Raw genomic sequence first — 15650 nt, forward strand, 5'->3', positions numbered from 1 at the left:
AGAAGAGCCCAGGAGACCTTCAGAAGAGCCCAGGAGACCTTCGTGCAGACTGTCTAAGGCTGGTGCAATTGGGTTTAGTTTTACATGGTACAGATTGTGTGATACACCGTAATTGAAATCAGGGTGTGCCCTGACCTAAGTTACTCCACAGTATATGAAACAGTAGTTTTGAAGACCATGTCTTGTCCTGAGAGATTCCATTCTTCATGCAGCTTTTGACTCTGTTTTGAAGACAGAAGGAGACTCTGCACCTGGATGGACATGTGACCAGCACTGCCCAGGAAGCGAAGACTGATAAATGGCTTATTGATGGCAATAGAAAGGACACTTTTCTTCTCTTTTAAAAATATTTTCCAGTATATTTGGTTCAGATCAGTTAATAGATTCTATATGTGAGGGTGGAATTTATCAGGGTGATTTAGAACTGTACAGGCACATGGGTATGTTAAAATCATACCAAGAAAATCAGACCTAAAAGCTTAGCACACACCAAGAAAAAGGATAGGACTTTGTCACCTGAACCTCATAAAAATGTAGACACCTGGCATTGTAGCAACAATCAATCTGTCATCTGCCTACCCGGGGTGTTCATCAGAAAACTGCTGACTGTCACAGGGCTTCAGCAGGGCTCAGTCTACACTTCCCTACTTGAATTGTCACCTGCCCATTGTATTTGTCCAACTGGATCTGCCATTCACCCATCTGGATTCAACTCTGAAGCTCTCTGCTTTAACCTCTGACTGCTCTCCAGAGACTCCCATCTGGTTCACTATACCCTCCAACACACACACACACACACACACACACACACACACACACACACACACACACACAGAGGAGGGGGCAGGGAGAGAGAGAGAGAGAGTCCCATTTCTATCTGTCTCCCAGCTCTATCTTCTATGGCCACTTTAATCCTTTGTAGTCACTCTGTGAGCTACACACGCACTTATATTTAGATATAGTTACTATGTATTGTGTGGTCTGAGGGGTAATATTAGTCATAGACCACTTTACCACATGACTATATCATTACCTAATAAACCCTAACACTGGGAAGATGCAGATGTCTTTTTTCTGACATGGCATATCATGATATGTGATGTGGGGATGGATCTCAACCTCCTTCCAAGATGGTGGGTGGGTCTGTAACTGAGTTACCCAAAGTCTATCTCTGTCTGTGCTGAAGCTGACCTGGAAAGGACCACATAACTTCCACCTTGTCCTGGTGGGATGTTTAGTTAGGGAAAAGCCAGTTGTCATGTAAAGAGTCTGATGGTTCTAAGGCTGAGCTGCTTGGAGGTCACGCAGACACTGTTGTCAACACCCCAAATCACCTGACTGTCATGGAGAAGCCATCATACATGTCCAGTCTGTTCTGACCTTTAGGTGACTACAGCCCCTACAGAGTCCCAGATTCAAGAACAGGTGCCTAGTGAAACCTGCCTGGCCCACTGCTTCCTGGACTTCCAACACTGTGTTTGTTTTATGCCAATACTCATTAGAACAAGGACTGATTTATTAACCTACTGGAAATCAAGGTAAGTGTTTCACGAGCCATGATATTCTGTAGACTCCAATAAGCAACCACAGAAAACAAAGACTGGGTAGGGATGAAGAGACAGCTCAGAAATTAATAGCAGTTTCTGCTTTTACAAAGAACTTGGAGTCAGTTTTTTTTTTTTTTGGGGTGCCTGCACACACATGGTGCACATACATACACCCAGGCACACATAAATTATGCTGATTAATTTATTGTTAATTTGACACAATCTGGAGTCACCTGGGAAGACGGAGCCTCAATAGAGGCATTGCCTTGATCAGATTGGCCTGTGGAATTATTTGTGAGGCACTGTCTTGATTAACAATCAATTTTGGAGGGCCCAGCTCATCCTGAGTAATGCCATCCTTATGCAGGCAGCTGGCCTATTTAAGAAAGCTAGCTGAAAAGTCAGAGAGCAGCAGCGTTCCTCCATGGTCTCTGCTCGGGCCTTGAGTTTGCCCTGACTTCCTTCAGTGATGGGCTCTTGCCTAGAAGTGTAACATGGAATAAACCCTTTCCTTCACGAACCTGCATGTGGTCATAGCATTTATTAGAGGAACACAAAGCAAACTCAGACATTAAAAATAATAATTTTTTTTTAAAAGAACAAGGGATTTGTTGGCAGGTTCTAACAAACTGGGAAGTTTTACTTTCCAGATGTAGGAAAGTAGCTTGCCCCGAGAACCTCAAGCATAGGTGGCCTAACTTACCCTTTAACTCAGGGACCCATTTTCTCCCATCCTATTAAACCAGGAGTCCCACCATGATAGGGTCTCAAACATACAGATAGATGTTCATGTAAAGAATGGGAATTTTTGTGTTTAAAATGTATTTTGCTGCTTTGATTCCAAGCTGAACTGAATCTTCCTTAATTGCACCTCGGCCCAATCTTTTTCACTAGGATGATTTGACTCTTGAAGATTCCACTAGCTGTGAATCAAATTTCATTGTGATTCATGTGGTGTGTGGGTTGCAGCTACAGCCTTTCTAGAAGGCCAAGCTACGGCAAGGGAAATACCTCCAAGAGTTTGGAAAAAAAAAAATACATGGTGCTGGTTATAAAACACCCAAGATACAGTCTGCAGGCAGCCTTGTAATCAACAGGGTCAAGGAGCATTCAGTGTACACTAGAAGAAACATGTATATGCTCATCAAAGATGTCTGCCAAGAGGTTAAATGGGAAGGGAAGAGCTCAGAAACATGCAGAGTTGGAAGGTGAGCTGAAAAACAGGAAAGCTGGCTTAAAGCCAGAGTGTCTCTCCCTCTCCCCCTCCCCCCTCCTCCTCTCCCCATTTTTCTTCCTCATAGGGGATTGTGTGTCCACACAGAAAATTATCTCAGAGCTATAACAGAAGACCAAGGTGTACAGTGACAGTTGTACCTTTACACGACAATGCTGCTTCTGCGCTGGCTTTGCCTGTCACATAGCACTTAATGTCCCACGGTGAATGAGGCTGGCGAAATCTTTGCTCAGAGCAGACACCTACAAAATTACAACCTACAAACCTTTGAGAGCCCTTCTGGCCTTCCTTTCTGCACCCTATACCCCTAAGATTAGTACCCAGGGACCCAGTTTACCAGTCCCTCTCGGATGAGTATGGGTATCCTATGTAAAGGATGGTTTCCATCATGGGACTTTTCCAGCTCTTCCTCCAGCTTCCAGTTCTCTAGAGCAACAGTTCTCAGCCTTTGGGTCTCAGCCTCTTTGGGGCTCAATGACCTTCTCACAGGGGTTGCATATCAGCCATCCTGCATATCAGATATTACGTTATGATTCATAGTAATAGTAAAATTACAGTTATGAAGTAAGAATGAAGATGATTTTAAGGTTTGGGTCACCACAACATGAAGAACTATGCTAAAGGATCACAGCTTTGGGAAGGTTGAGAACCACTACTCTAGAGCCAAGAGTACCGGTCTTCAGTGTACATTAGATGGCATTGGTGATTGTTGGGAGATCATCTGGACTGGAGGGATAGTTCAGTGGTTAGGATCACTTGTTGTTCATATCGTGGACCTGGGTTCGGTTTCTAACACACATGTCATGGCTCACAGTCCTCTGTAACCCCATGAACAATAGCTATGCATACACTTACATAGTGGAAGCAAAACTCTTATACACATAAGATAAGATAAATAAACCTCTTAAAGTATTTTTTAAAGAGACACTCTACACCCAAAACTCATGGCTTGGCTTTCTTTGCAGGAGTTAATTCATGGAACTACTGTGGCTGTGATTTTCATCAAGACAGCAATTCTCCGGAGTAATCTCAGGGAAGCATCTTTTTAGTTGTCCAGCAGCTGGTGGAGAAGATATGCTAAGACAACTTAACTGACCCTTTAAAGAAAAGTAGGTCTTCTAAAGCCTTCCTGTCCCTCACCATAGACTGTATGTCCCTACAAAGAGGACAGAAACCTGTTCCTCAAGTTCCCTCCACCATCCATCTCCTCTCTTGAGTCAAGCTACCCCTCCTCTAAGGGACATATATGAAATGGGTGACTGTAAAGTGTGAGAGAACCAATTCCTTCAAGTTGACCTCTGACCTCTACCTGTGTACCAGGACATGTGCACACATATGCATGCCCGCACAAAATAAGTAAAGACGGATCGTGTTTATCCCCAGTCTCCCTGCATATAATGATAAACATATTAACATTTTTTAATTTATTTATTTTTATGTGCGTGCGTGTTGGATTGCTTGCATGCGTGTGCACTGTGTGCTCTTGATGCCCATGTGAATGAAAATGTGAAATAAAAGGAAGGTGTCGTGGGTACTCCTAAAGTATGGAGGAGATTTGTATTGTAGACATAGGGACGCAAGAGTCCAGGCTTGACATGGCCAGCAGACTAAACCAGACCATGAGAGGAGAGGGGGGAGGGAGAACAAAAGAGGAGCTGCCAACCAAGAGAGGCAACCTGGGGCCAAGAAGCCAAGAAGGCTGCATAGCTAAAATTGCTGGGTTACACGGGAATTAGATTAGGGGAAGAGAAGTGGAAGCCCAGTGCCTGGGAGGGAGAGGTTTAGGATTGAGGGCGGGGTAAGAAGTGCTGGGAGGAGCCACAGGTATTGAGGGATCCTGGGAATGTGGAGAGGTGCCACAAGTACTGAAGGGTGCTGGGAGAGCTGGGAGGAGCCACAGGCACTGAGAGACACTTGTCCCATGTTTCTTTGAGACCTAACACCACGCATGAAGGCCAGAAGAGGGCGTCAGAGACCCTGGAACTGGAGTTACAGGGAGTTAGTTGTAAACAGCCTTGTGATACTGGAAACTGAACCCAGGTTCTCTGCAAGAGAAAAAAACGTGCTCCTAACCACTGAGCCATCTCCCTAACTCCAATATACAGCCCAAAAAAAGAAAGAAAGAGAGAGAGAGAGAGAGAGAGAGAGAGAAGAAATCTCACAGTGATTTCAGGAGGATTTTCGTTTCCCTCTTTATTATTTCCTTCTTAAATGAGCAAAAAGAATATGGAGGCCGAAGGAAAACGCTTCGTTATAGCCATGATACCTGGAATGGCAGAGCAGAGGGTTAAAAAGATCTCGAAACGCTGACAGCATCCTGGGGCTATCCTTACCGGGCCTCACCAGCCTGCTTGTTATGTGAGGGGGAATAACTCCCACCATAGTTACATTTCCACAGTCAAGGATCTCATATTTGCAGGGAAAACTACAGCTAATTGATGTACTCCTTGGAAAGCTCCGGGTTCCCTTCCAAAAACTGTCAAGCTCTTCTGAGTAGCCTTCAAGTATAATACCCAATTTACTTTCCCAAAAAGAACAAAGAAATAAAAATTTAAATGTACCTCTCAAACATACAGTACACTGAAATGATTTATGCTTTGCCTGCATTTCCTCCCAGACTCTAAACTCCACATGCCGGAGCCACACTGGTCTTGCTGGATGTTTTACCCATGATGCCTAATGAACTGTCGGCTCCGTGTATACCAATACAGCTTGGATACACAGAATACTCTATGAAAGAGCTCAAACGCATCATTAGCCACTCACGTGGGTCATTTATTATTGCAACACAACTCAGTTATGTATTTATCCACTTAATCAGTGTAAACTGAGTGCCACTGTGTGATGTACACAGTGATATGCACCACTGCTGCTGCTGCCATGACTCAGACAAAGCCACTGTCCTCAACAAATTCGTATCTTCTAGTGGCAGACTGTACATGTTACGGCTCTGAGGGGAAAGGCTTCCCCACAGGAAGTGTTACAGCTCTGAGAAGGAGGGATTCCCCAGTGCTGGCAGTTGGGAGCAGAGGAATTCCACAAAGTCATACTGCACAGCACAAAAAGATTTACTGAAAGACACAAAATGGTAGCTGCCTCTGCACTGGTGAAAAGCAGTCCAGAACCGAGCAGGAAACAGGGTTTATATCTGGTTTCCTGGGGGAGGAACTTTGCAGCCCAGAGGCCCCCTTCCTCCATGAGGCTCCGCCTCCTACAGGTTCCACAACCTTCCGAAAGGGCGCCACCTGCTGGAATCAATATTCCAACATGAGCCTCTGTAGATGACAGTTTACATTCAAACCATAGCAAAGGTAAGGTTTGAGGGCCTGAAGCACAGTAGGACATAGGTCTTCCCTTGCAGGATCAACACAGGAGATCATCTGAGCACAGTCACCACTACCATATCAACATCTTAAACCTTTCTTCATGTCTTTTGTTTTTAACTCAGTGAGGTTCTTTACAGGAGTATGTGTTGGTATCAGCCCCGAACTCAGTGACACAACATCCAAGCGACCCTACATCGTTGCCAAGGCAACTTCTATACACTCCCAGAATTCAACTGGCTACCTCACCTTTACCTGGAAAAAGGCTACGTCATCGCCCATATAAATAGGCAGACCTCCCTGAAAATCTAACACTGGTGCATTGGCTGGGAATTGAACCCAGGCCTCCCGGGTGACAGGCAAAATTCTACCACTGAACCACCAATGCCCTCATGGAACCATTTGGTCTGGTGTTATCTGTTCTAAGCTGCACGCCAAAATCTAACAGTATGGGTGACAGTTGCTCACAGGACGTGTGTACCTTGCTACACCACTGAAAAAAATGTCTCCCATCTCCACTGGTATTATTGACATAGAAATCCTTAGAATGGAATGGAGCCCATGAGCCCTGTCCTATCTATGCTTTAATCATTCCAATTAAACTTCTACATATAAACAAAAAAAAAAAAAAAAAAAAAAAAAACAAACAAACAAAAAAAGTCATTTCTCAATCCCTAGATATGTGTATCATTTCTCGTTGTTTGGAAGGAGAAAGGAGGGAAGAAAGGATTAAATCTCATCCTTCACAAACTTTTCTCTCCTAGGGCTAAAGAGAGATGCTCTTAAAGAGGCCAGTGGTCAGAGTCCTGTGCGGCAGTGGACCATGCCGTCAGACAGAAAACTTGGTAATTCTCATATCTGAGGATGGTATTGTTTAAACTAATCCCGACCAGCTTCCTGTCCTGGAACACATGACCATCACACCCGATGGAGAGGACTGTGACACTCAGCCGTTTAGGGGCAACACCTGAAGCCCCTTCACATGCAGATCAGGCATCCCCAACATCTCAGACCAAGCCAATAGAAAGCATTTGCTTGTAGATCCCGAACCACCCCAAAACCTATATAAGACCCTGTCCACAAGGAACAAGGTGCATGAGTTATTATTCCATCAAGGACCATCTGAGAGTGTCTGCCTTATACAGCTGTAACACCTTAGGGAAGAGAATTCTCTCCCAAAGCTTTCATTGCTGGAAGCTGCTTGAGCCCACCATGGTCATTTCCCACTCAGTGGCCCCGACCTTGGCTACAAGCCACCCACTATGTCCCATCTGCCTGTTGCATCTCCTTGCTTGTCACCAGCTCTGTGTCCCACCACCTGCCACCTAAGCGGCCCAGCAGCCTGCCTCACTCAGGCTCCCCCTCTACCTTGGAGAGCCAAAACTCTTTGGCTATTCCAGCCTGGCCAGATCCCTGTGGATAGCACCCAGTATGCAGACTGACAGAGTCCTTTGTAAGAGTAACTGGAACCAGAAAGAACACCTCAAGGTCTTCTTCCTACTCTGTCACATTCAAATGGACTTACCACACTGGGAATCTTACAGCCTTTGTGTTTCAAACTCTCCAATAGCCTGAATCACTGTTCCTCCTCAAACCTCTTCCAGGTTTGTTGATGTAAGGCTGAGGAAGCCCTCAGAACCCTGCTTTGCCCCTGGAGCTTGCTCTGCCCCTCTCCATGGGAGTTCCAAATGCAGATCAAACTGCTCACTTTGGAACTGTTAGATTCTAAGATCCAGAACCAGGGGACGCAGTCCCACAGAAACTCACAGATGGACTGCAATAACATGAGATTTAATGATTCTAGTATACGGGGGTTCTCTCGAATGCAAGCAAGAAGAGAACCCCGAGTTAGAGCTAAGAATAGTTTGTATACAGTTTAAGGGGTAGAATAGAGAATAGTGACTAGGCACAATATGATTGGCAGAACAGTGTGACTTTTAAACTGATTGGTCTTTGGAGAATGAGGTGACAAGGACCTCCCTTGTCTGTCTATGTGCTCTGGGCATTCCTCACCCGCAGGTGGGTTCCCTCTCCTGTGGTCTGAGGAATGTTAATCAGCCTCTTCCTTCCTCCTCTGAATGTTAATCCAGCAAGTGTCCTCTGACTAAGGAATGTGCCCCTTCCAGGATGTGTCCTGGGACAGTGGGATTCTTTTAATCTTAAATTCAAACCGGAAACCCGAAAATCCTACATTTAGACCTGAAAGTCCTACAGAACCAGCTCTAATAAGAAATGAAATGAAAAATTCTTTTAATTTCTAAAATCCAAAGGCAGCTTACTCAGGCATCTTAGAAATTACCATCATGTCTTTAAATCCGGAGTTAGCTTGGCAAAGTTATGAATTAAAAAATAAAAACTTGATTATGTTAGTGGACGAGGAACGTTAGATTTGGTTTTATTTTTGCTTGCTTTCATTTTGCTTTTTGTTTATTGCGTATTGTGGGTCAGACATCAATTTGCTAACAATTTAAAAACACCGATTTCTTTTGATAGGTCATTTAGAATGGTTAGGACTAAGGGGGTGGGGTGGGAAGAAGCTGTCTGAGCCAAGATCAGAGCAGTGTTAAGGGAGGGAGTACTGGGGATAAAGTTTCTCTATAAGCAATGCTATCTGTGTTTTGAGGGTGGGGCAGGCAGGGCTAAGGTGAGACAAGAGAAAAGTGGGGTGTAAAAGGGAGGGAGGCACTGAGTGTGGCCTCTATACTTGGAGGGTGCGGACCTAGCTCAGTGGGCCTCAGCTCCTACTTCTGGCTCTGGGTACCGATCATAACTGAAGGGGAGGGCAGAGAAGGGTCAACTCTCTTCATCATGACCAACTGACATGAAGGATGAAATCCGCAATGGGGACATAGAGTTTCTCAGAAAGAAGAGGCCACACTCCCCTGGCTGAGCTGGACAGTGTGTGTGCAAGCTGAGCAAAGCCATAGGGCCATTTTCCTAAGCCAAGAAGTAGTGTTGGACATAAAAACCCCACCTGCCCCCTCCTAGGCTTTCTCACTCTCTCACATTGTGCTTAACAACCAAACCAAAATAATAAAGAGAAGGGCTTACAGAAGGGCTTGGGGATGGTGGCTAAGCAGTAGCGCACTTGCCTAGGCAGTGGGTTCCATCCCAAGCACTGCAGCAATCATAACAATAGTAATATGATTAAAAATATAGGATAAGCTAGAGCCGCAGAAGTGTGTCTCAAAATCAAAGAGTGCATTCTCCATGAGAAAGGCAACTCCAATGGGGTCAAGGTCTTGATCAAAGATCCGAAGAAGAAAATAGCAAACACTGGCTATTCTTCCAGAGGACACGGTCTGAGTCCCAGCACACATCAGGGTGAAGCTCACAACTGTCTGTAACTCCAGTTCCAGAAGTTCTAATACCCATTGCTGACCTCCTTGGACACTAGGCACCCATGTAGTGTACAGAAATACATGCAGGCAAAACTCCCATACCCATAAAAATATTTAAAAAGAAGTCAGCTGACACCTCTACCCACCCCTCGTAACCCCCACGTCAGATACGGCCTCCTTTCGATGGCGCCTCTTAGCATAAGGCTTTGAGAGTCTTCTGTGGCTCCGGTACCTCCTTGAGGGCAGAGGCCACCCTCACTTCACCCATCCTCCACCAGGATGCATGGAAGGTACAGCTGTGTAAGCGCCGAATGGGTGACACTGGAAGAGACCAAAAGCAGAACTCTACACAGGCCATGTTGGGCAGGCTGGAGAAACAGGTGCAGCTTATGTATGGGGTCAGGTGGCCTGAGAGAGTAGAATAAGGGAAGGGGTCTGAGGTGTGGATTTCATTACCGGCTCAGAAGGGGAGCTGATGGTTTAGCCAAGGAGTCAAAATTCCATCTACAGCCCTTAAAACAGCCTCTAGACTAACCATCCGCTGAGCAACTGCAGTGATTCACAAATCCCAAGGAGATTCTGAGCTCCAGAGGGTCACAGTTAGGAAACTTGAAATGAAAATATGGAGAGAGAGAGAGAGAGAGAGAGAGAGAGAGAGAGAGAGAGAGAGAGAGAGAGAGAGATATCAGGGACTTTAACTCAGTGACCTGGGAAATAAAGTCCCAGGCAGGAAATTCGGGATTCAGTGGCCAGCACCCAAACAAGGGTTTTTGCTGCTTTGACCAGCATCAGCTCTGGCCTAAGCAGGGGCATCTCTGGAGAAATAGCCAGCAGATGCAGAGGTAAGCTCACTGTGGGTGTTAACATTGATTAAGAGTGATCGTCAGCTTGACAGGATCTCTGATCACAAACCTCTGGTACACTTTGAGAGATTATGTTAGGTGAGCAGCTAGTATGCCTGTGACAGGATTTCTAGACTAGGTTAGTTGAAATGGAAAAACCTACCCTAGCTGTAGGATGCACTGTCCCACAGGCTGGGACCTGGAGTACATACAAAGCTAGCTGTACACCAGCATTCGTCTCCCTCTGCTTCCTCACCATCGATGCAAGGTGACCAGTGGCCTCAAGCTCCCGCCACTGCCATGATTTCCCCAGGAGCCAGAATAAACTCTATCTTCAGTTGCTTATGCCAGGTGCTTTGCCATGCCGACAAGACAAGGAGCTAATACAGACACAGAACACACACTGTAGTGGTTTGTTTGGAAAGTGGAACACAATAAAGCTAGAAGGAAAACAACCTTGTCCACATAACAAGGATTTGGGGACTGCAGAGATGGTTCATCAATCAAGAGGACTGGCTGCTTTTGCAGAGGACCCAGGTTCGAGTCCCAGCACCCACATGCAACTCACAACTACCTAATACTTCAGTTCCAAGGGACCCCACAAAAAGCCAGATGCCTGGTAGAATGAGCTTTATAACCCCGGAACCCTGGATAACCGCTGGGATGGAAGGCATTCAGGCTCTTCCTAGGCCTCTGGTTCTCTCAGCTTCAGCCCTCCACAGTCCCTCCCACAGAGAAGCCCATGGTCATTGATCATGTAGGAGTAGCACCATCATGCAGATGAGGCATTCCCAAGCTCTCAGACCAAGCCAATAGGGGTTACCTGCTGCCGGACCTTAACCTACCCCAAAACTGTATATATGAGCCAAACTCAGAAGGAAAGGTGTGTGAGATTCTTCCTGTTGTCTGAGAGCTTCTGTCGCAGTCCCTCCCCTCTTTGCTGGCCAGCCAGTGCCTCACTGGGGCTCTTCAAAGAGCTGTAACACTTTTCAAAGAGCTGTAACACTTATCTCCTCTCCACCTCGAAGCTGTGGTCGGTGGCGGCAGAGGCAGCAGTGGACTCTCCCTATCTACACTCCATCCCTCCCACACCAGATTCGAGTCCCAGCACCAACATGCAACTCACAGCTACCTATAACTTCAGTTCCAAGGGACCCCACGCTCTTTTCAGGCCTCTACAAGCACTGCACACATGGGGTGCACATAAAATAAATGAGTCCTAAAATGACATAGATTTTTTGTTTTTCTTCTACTACTCCAGTAACCCTGTGAAAACATCTTACAGGGCGTTAACTGTGCCTTTGAGTTAATGTTCTTTTCCCCTGGGCTGAAATCGTTCACATTGCAGCAGGATAGAATTACTGGTGGCTTTCTACCTGCCAATACCTGCCTTTACAGGTTGTAAAACAATAGAATCAGTCAGAAAAATGGAATTCCAAATTTGTCACCCTAGAAAATGAGCTTGTCTCTGTTCAGGGTGGCTCCGTGTCTCTGTACACAGTGCTTCCAGGAAGGGACATCTGCTCATCTCTTTCGCCTAATCCTGTATTTTGGATAACTTTTCTTACAATCCTCATCACAGCTTGGGAGCTATTCCAAAATCAGAGATTCAGATACATATATGTCCACAGACAGAGCTGCATTATTTACAACTGCCAAAAGGCAGAAGCTGTGGCATGTCCCCTACCCACAGATGAACGCATCAACTGTAGTCTAGACCCAAGGCAGTATCATTCCACCACAAAGAAGGAGCAGAAATCTGAAATGACACATAGTGAACCTGGAGCACACAGTGCTAACTGATATACACCTGACACACACGGACATATATTAGGCAGATCTGTAGAGCTGGAAGCAGAGGAGTATCACCGGGGGCAGGGCTTTAGTGTTTCATGGGTGCTGTCTCTGTTTGGACAAAGAGTCTAGAAATGGAGAGGGCTATGCAATATGAGCATACTGTCCCTGAACTGTTCACTTGATCGGGGTGACAGTGGTGGACCCGACCATATTGATTTTATCACAGTGAAAGCAAAGAGAAAGAGGAGTAAGAAAAAATAAACCCAGAGGAGAGAAGGGGAGAAGGAGGAAGGGAAAGAAAGGGGAGGAAGAAGGGAAAAAGAAGGCTGTGTTTTCTTTTACACAGTCTTCAGCTTGGCAAGGTTCTATCCAGCTACACTATTAGTAATTATGTAACTCTCTCCTAGACCACAGCAGCCTGGGGCTTCCATAAAAAAAGAGTGGTCAGAGACCAGGTTATCCACAAGTTGGGAGCTTCCTTCAAGACCCATGGCGGACTCCTAGAATAGAAGAGAAAGCAGCTGCTGGGCCCTGCTCTTGTAGAGCCAGGGAGCCCAAATCACAACCCCTCAAGGCACCCCTCAAGGAGGGTGGCCTGCCTGCAGGATGGCCACCCAAGTCCCCCCATTATCCAGTATGTAGGCAGATGTATGGGAAACTATTTTTGTCAAGCTTCTCCTAGGAAGAGCAGCAGGCACTAGGGCTAAGTCAGTGGTGAGGTGGGTGGCACTGTGCTCACCTGGAATTAGACATGATACACCTCTCATCGTGTGTAGCTGCCCTGGCCTCTGGCCAAGTGAGCTAGTCTAGGAGGAGAGGCCAGTTCCCTAAGAAAGAAAGTAGCTGGTGGAGGTTTGGGTGAGGGTGGGCGATAGGATTCAGGGAAAGATGCTCAGGGGAGATTATCAAAGAGTACTGTTAGTATTCTGTCTAAACTCCACCTCCACAGTTACCTGGCAACAGCCAAGTAGGCCTGCCCACTATAAAAGGGGCTACCTGCCCCCTCCCCTTTCTCTTGATCTCTTGATCTCTTGCCTCTAGCTCCTCCCTGTTCCCTTACCCCTCCCCCTTCCCTTCCCCCTCTCTCCATGTGGTCATGGCCAGCCTCCTCTACTTCTCTGTGTTCTCTCTCTCTCTCTCTCTCTCTCTCTCTCTCTCTCTCTCTCCCTCTACTACCCTCCTGGCTCCCCTCCCCATGCCCTGAATAAACTCTATTCTATACTATACCAGTGTGTGGCTGGTCCCTCAGGGGGAAGAGATGCCTCGGCATGGGCCCACTGAGACATCCCCTTCCCCCATACCTCTTCACATACCCGCAGGACACACTCTCTTTATCTCTTTATCTTTTTATAAACACATCAAGTACAGTTTTCAAGGAACTGGGGCAGGAAAAAAAGTCACCTGGGTTCCATGCAGCAGCTCTGTGTGGTTTAATGCCTGTGGTCTGAATGTACCCAAAAAGCAGGTGCTAAAAATCTCATTCACAGAGCATTCCCAGTGTGTTTCTAGGGCATTCCCAGGGCATTCCCAGTACATTCCAGTGCATTCCCAAGACATTCCCAGGACATTCCCAATTTGGGCCCCAAATGGGGCCCCATGGTGCTTAGGTCATGAGTATTGAATGGATTGATGTTGGCTATAATGTAACAGACCAAGCCAGTTTCCCTCCCTCTCTCTTCCTCCTTTCTCTTCTCCTGTTCTTCCTGTCTGCTCTCTCCCCTTCTTCTTTGTCTTCCTCTAGCTCCATGACAGTTGTCTCCCCTCCCCTCTGATTTCCATCACGCTATGTTGCAACAAGGTCTTTCATGGGATGGAGACATGGCTCAACCATTAAGAACACTTTCTGCTATTTCAGGGGACAAAGTTGATTCCCAGAACCCACATCTAGTGGCTCACAACCATCTGTAACTCCAGCACCATGGGATCCAATTAATTTAAACTAATAAAACACACACACACACACACGAAAATTCTCCCCCAGTATAGCCCATTGAGTGTGACCTGCCAGCCTCTCGAACTACAAGACAAATGAAAGGCCTTCGTTCATAAGTGACCCAGGTTCCTAACTCACTACACACAAAACAAACTCTGTGGGGTGACAGACATAGGTCACATAGAATTAGTGACTGTGATTACAGAAGGAGCCACTTGGACAGGAAACATCCAGCAGCAGCTCAGTCCTTTGATAAACTTTCATGCTAGTTTATTCTGTGTTACTATAACAAACCGTCTGAGATCAGGGGCACTTAGAATTAACAGAAATGCATTGGCTTGTGTAATCGGTTGCTGTCAAGGGCCTTAATCTCTGTTGACATGAAAAAAAATGAATGCCAAGAGAAGCCCCGATTCACTCCTTACGATTCCAGCCCTACCTGCAAAGCTGAGCTCTCAATAGCTTCTTAAAGCCCTAAACTTCATGTGAGGTTTTATGATTATTTTATTTTGGTTTTTACATTTTGTGTGTGTGTGTGTGTGTGGTGTGTGTGTGTGTGTGTGTTGTGGAAGGAAGGATCGAACTCGGGTTGTCAGGCTTGGCAGCAGGCACTTTCACCCAGTGAGTCATCTCGCTGGTCCTTGTGTGAGTTCTGGAAAGAATAAAGATTCAAAATCACAGCAACTATACTGTGTCCAGCTTTGCAATGGTAGTCAAACACGTTGGGGATTTTAGTCAAAAGTGCATTCTTGTTGCCCTGACTGGCATCATACAGCTGCAATAGGTTTCTCTCTTTTACAGTTTATAGTCCTTTACTTTTCTTCTCTTTTCTTTTCTTCTCTTTTCTTCCCTTTCTTTCTTTCTTTCTTTCTTTCTTTCTTTCTTTCTCTTTTTTTTTTTTGGCTCAGCCATTAAAGGCTAGACTCACAACCAAAACTATAGTCTATTTCTTAAACGTTATGTTGCACTGAGGTGTGCCACAGTGCATGTGTGGAGGCCAGAAGACGATCACTGGGAGATGGTCCTCTCCTTCCACCTTAAGTTCTGGCATTTGAACTCACAGATGGTCATTACATCAGACTTGTATGGCAAATGCAGTCACCCACTGAGCCATCACATAGCCCATGATCATTTCCTTTTAATTTAACCCTTAATGGATAATTCATCTTCCTCTATTGGAGCAGTATGTAAGAACCAGTTTTTATTTCAGCAGTGACTATAGCAACAATGCCTGATTTGCCAATTACCATCGTTGCAACACAATTCCCTTGCAGAAGCAGAGTCTCCCCTCCTCCACCTGGGAAGGATCTGGAATCATAGCCCCCACTGTCACATGGAGACAGGGCCTGAACATCTCTAATTCTACCTTCTCACCACACACAAGGGAGCTCTTATAGTTGTGAAACAGGTAAGCACCCACCACCAGCTCCAGCTGCTGGGACTTCAGCACAATATGACATTCATGCTGATTTGAAAGGCAAATTTGACAGAGAACCCACAGTTTCATACTTGGTAAATGTGAGGCAGGTTTCATACCTGTCCCAGCCTAAGCTTCTCAGAAGCAGAGCCTGAGGCAAAAGGCTTATGTGCTACTCTTTATTACGGAGTACAATCCCCAGGATGAAGGAGTATG

The 15650-nt window shown here is 45.9% G+C and overlaps 1 non-coding gene across 1 annotated transcript; it reads right to left on the reverse strand.

Annotated features, from left to right (window-relative positions):
• Positions 1-6422: 6422 nt before the first annotated feature.
• Positions 6423-6492, reverse strand: Trnad-guc. The gene has a single exon. It is a non-coding gene; the product is annotated as a tRNA-Asp (tRNA).
• Between the last annotated feature and the right edge of the window lie 9158 nt (positions 6493-15650).

Source organism: Grammomys surdaster, unplaced genomic scaffold, assembly GCF_004785775.1.
Source record: "Grammomys surdaster isolate TR1022 unplaced genomic scaffold, NIH_TR_1.0 721, whole genome shotgun sequence".
Lineage (NCBI taxonomy): Eukaryota > Metazoa > Chordata > Mammalia > Rodentia > Muridae > Grammomys > Grammomys surdaster.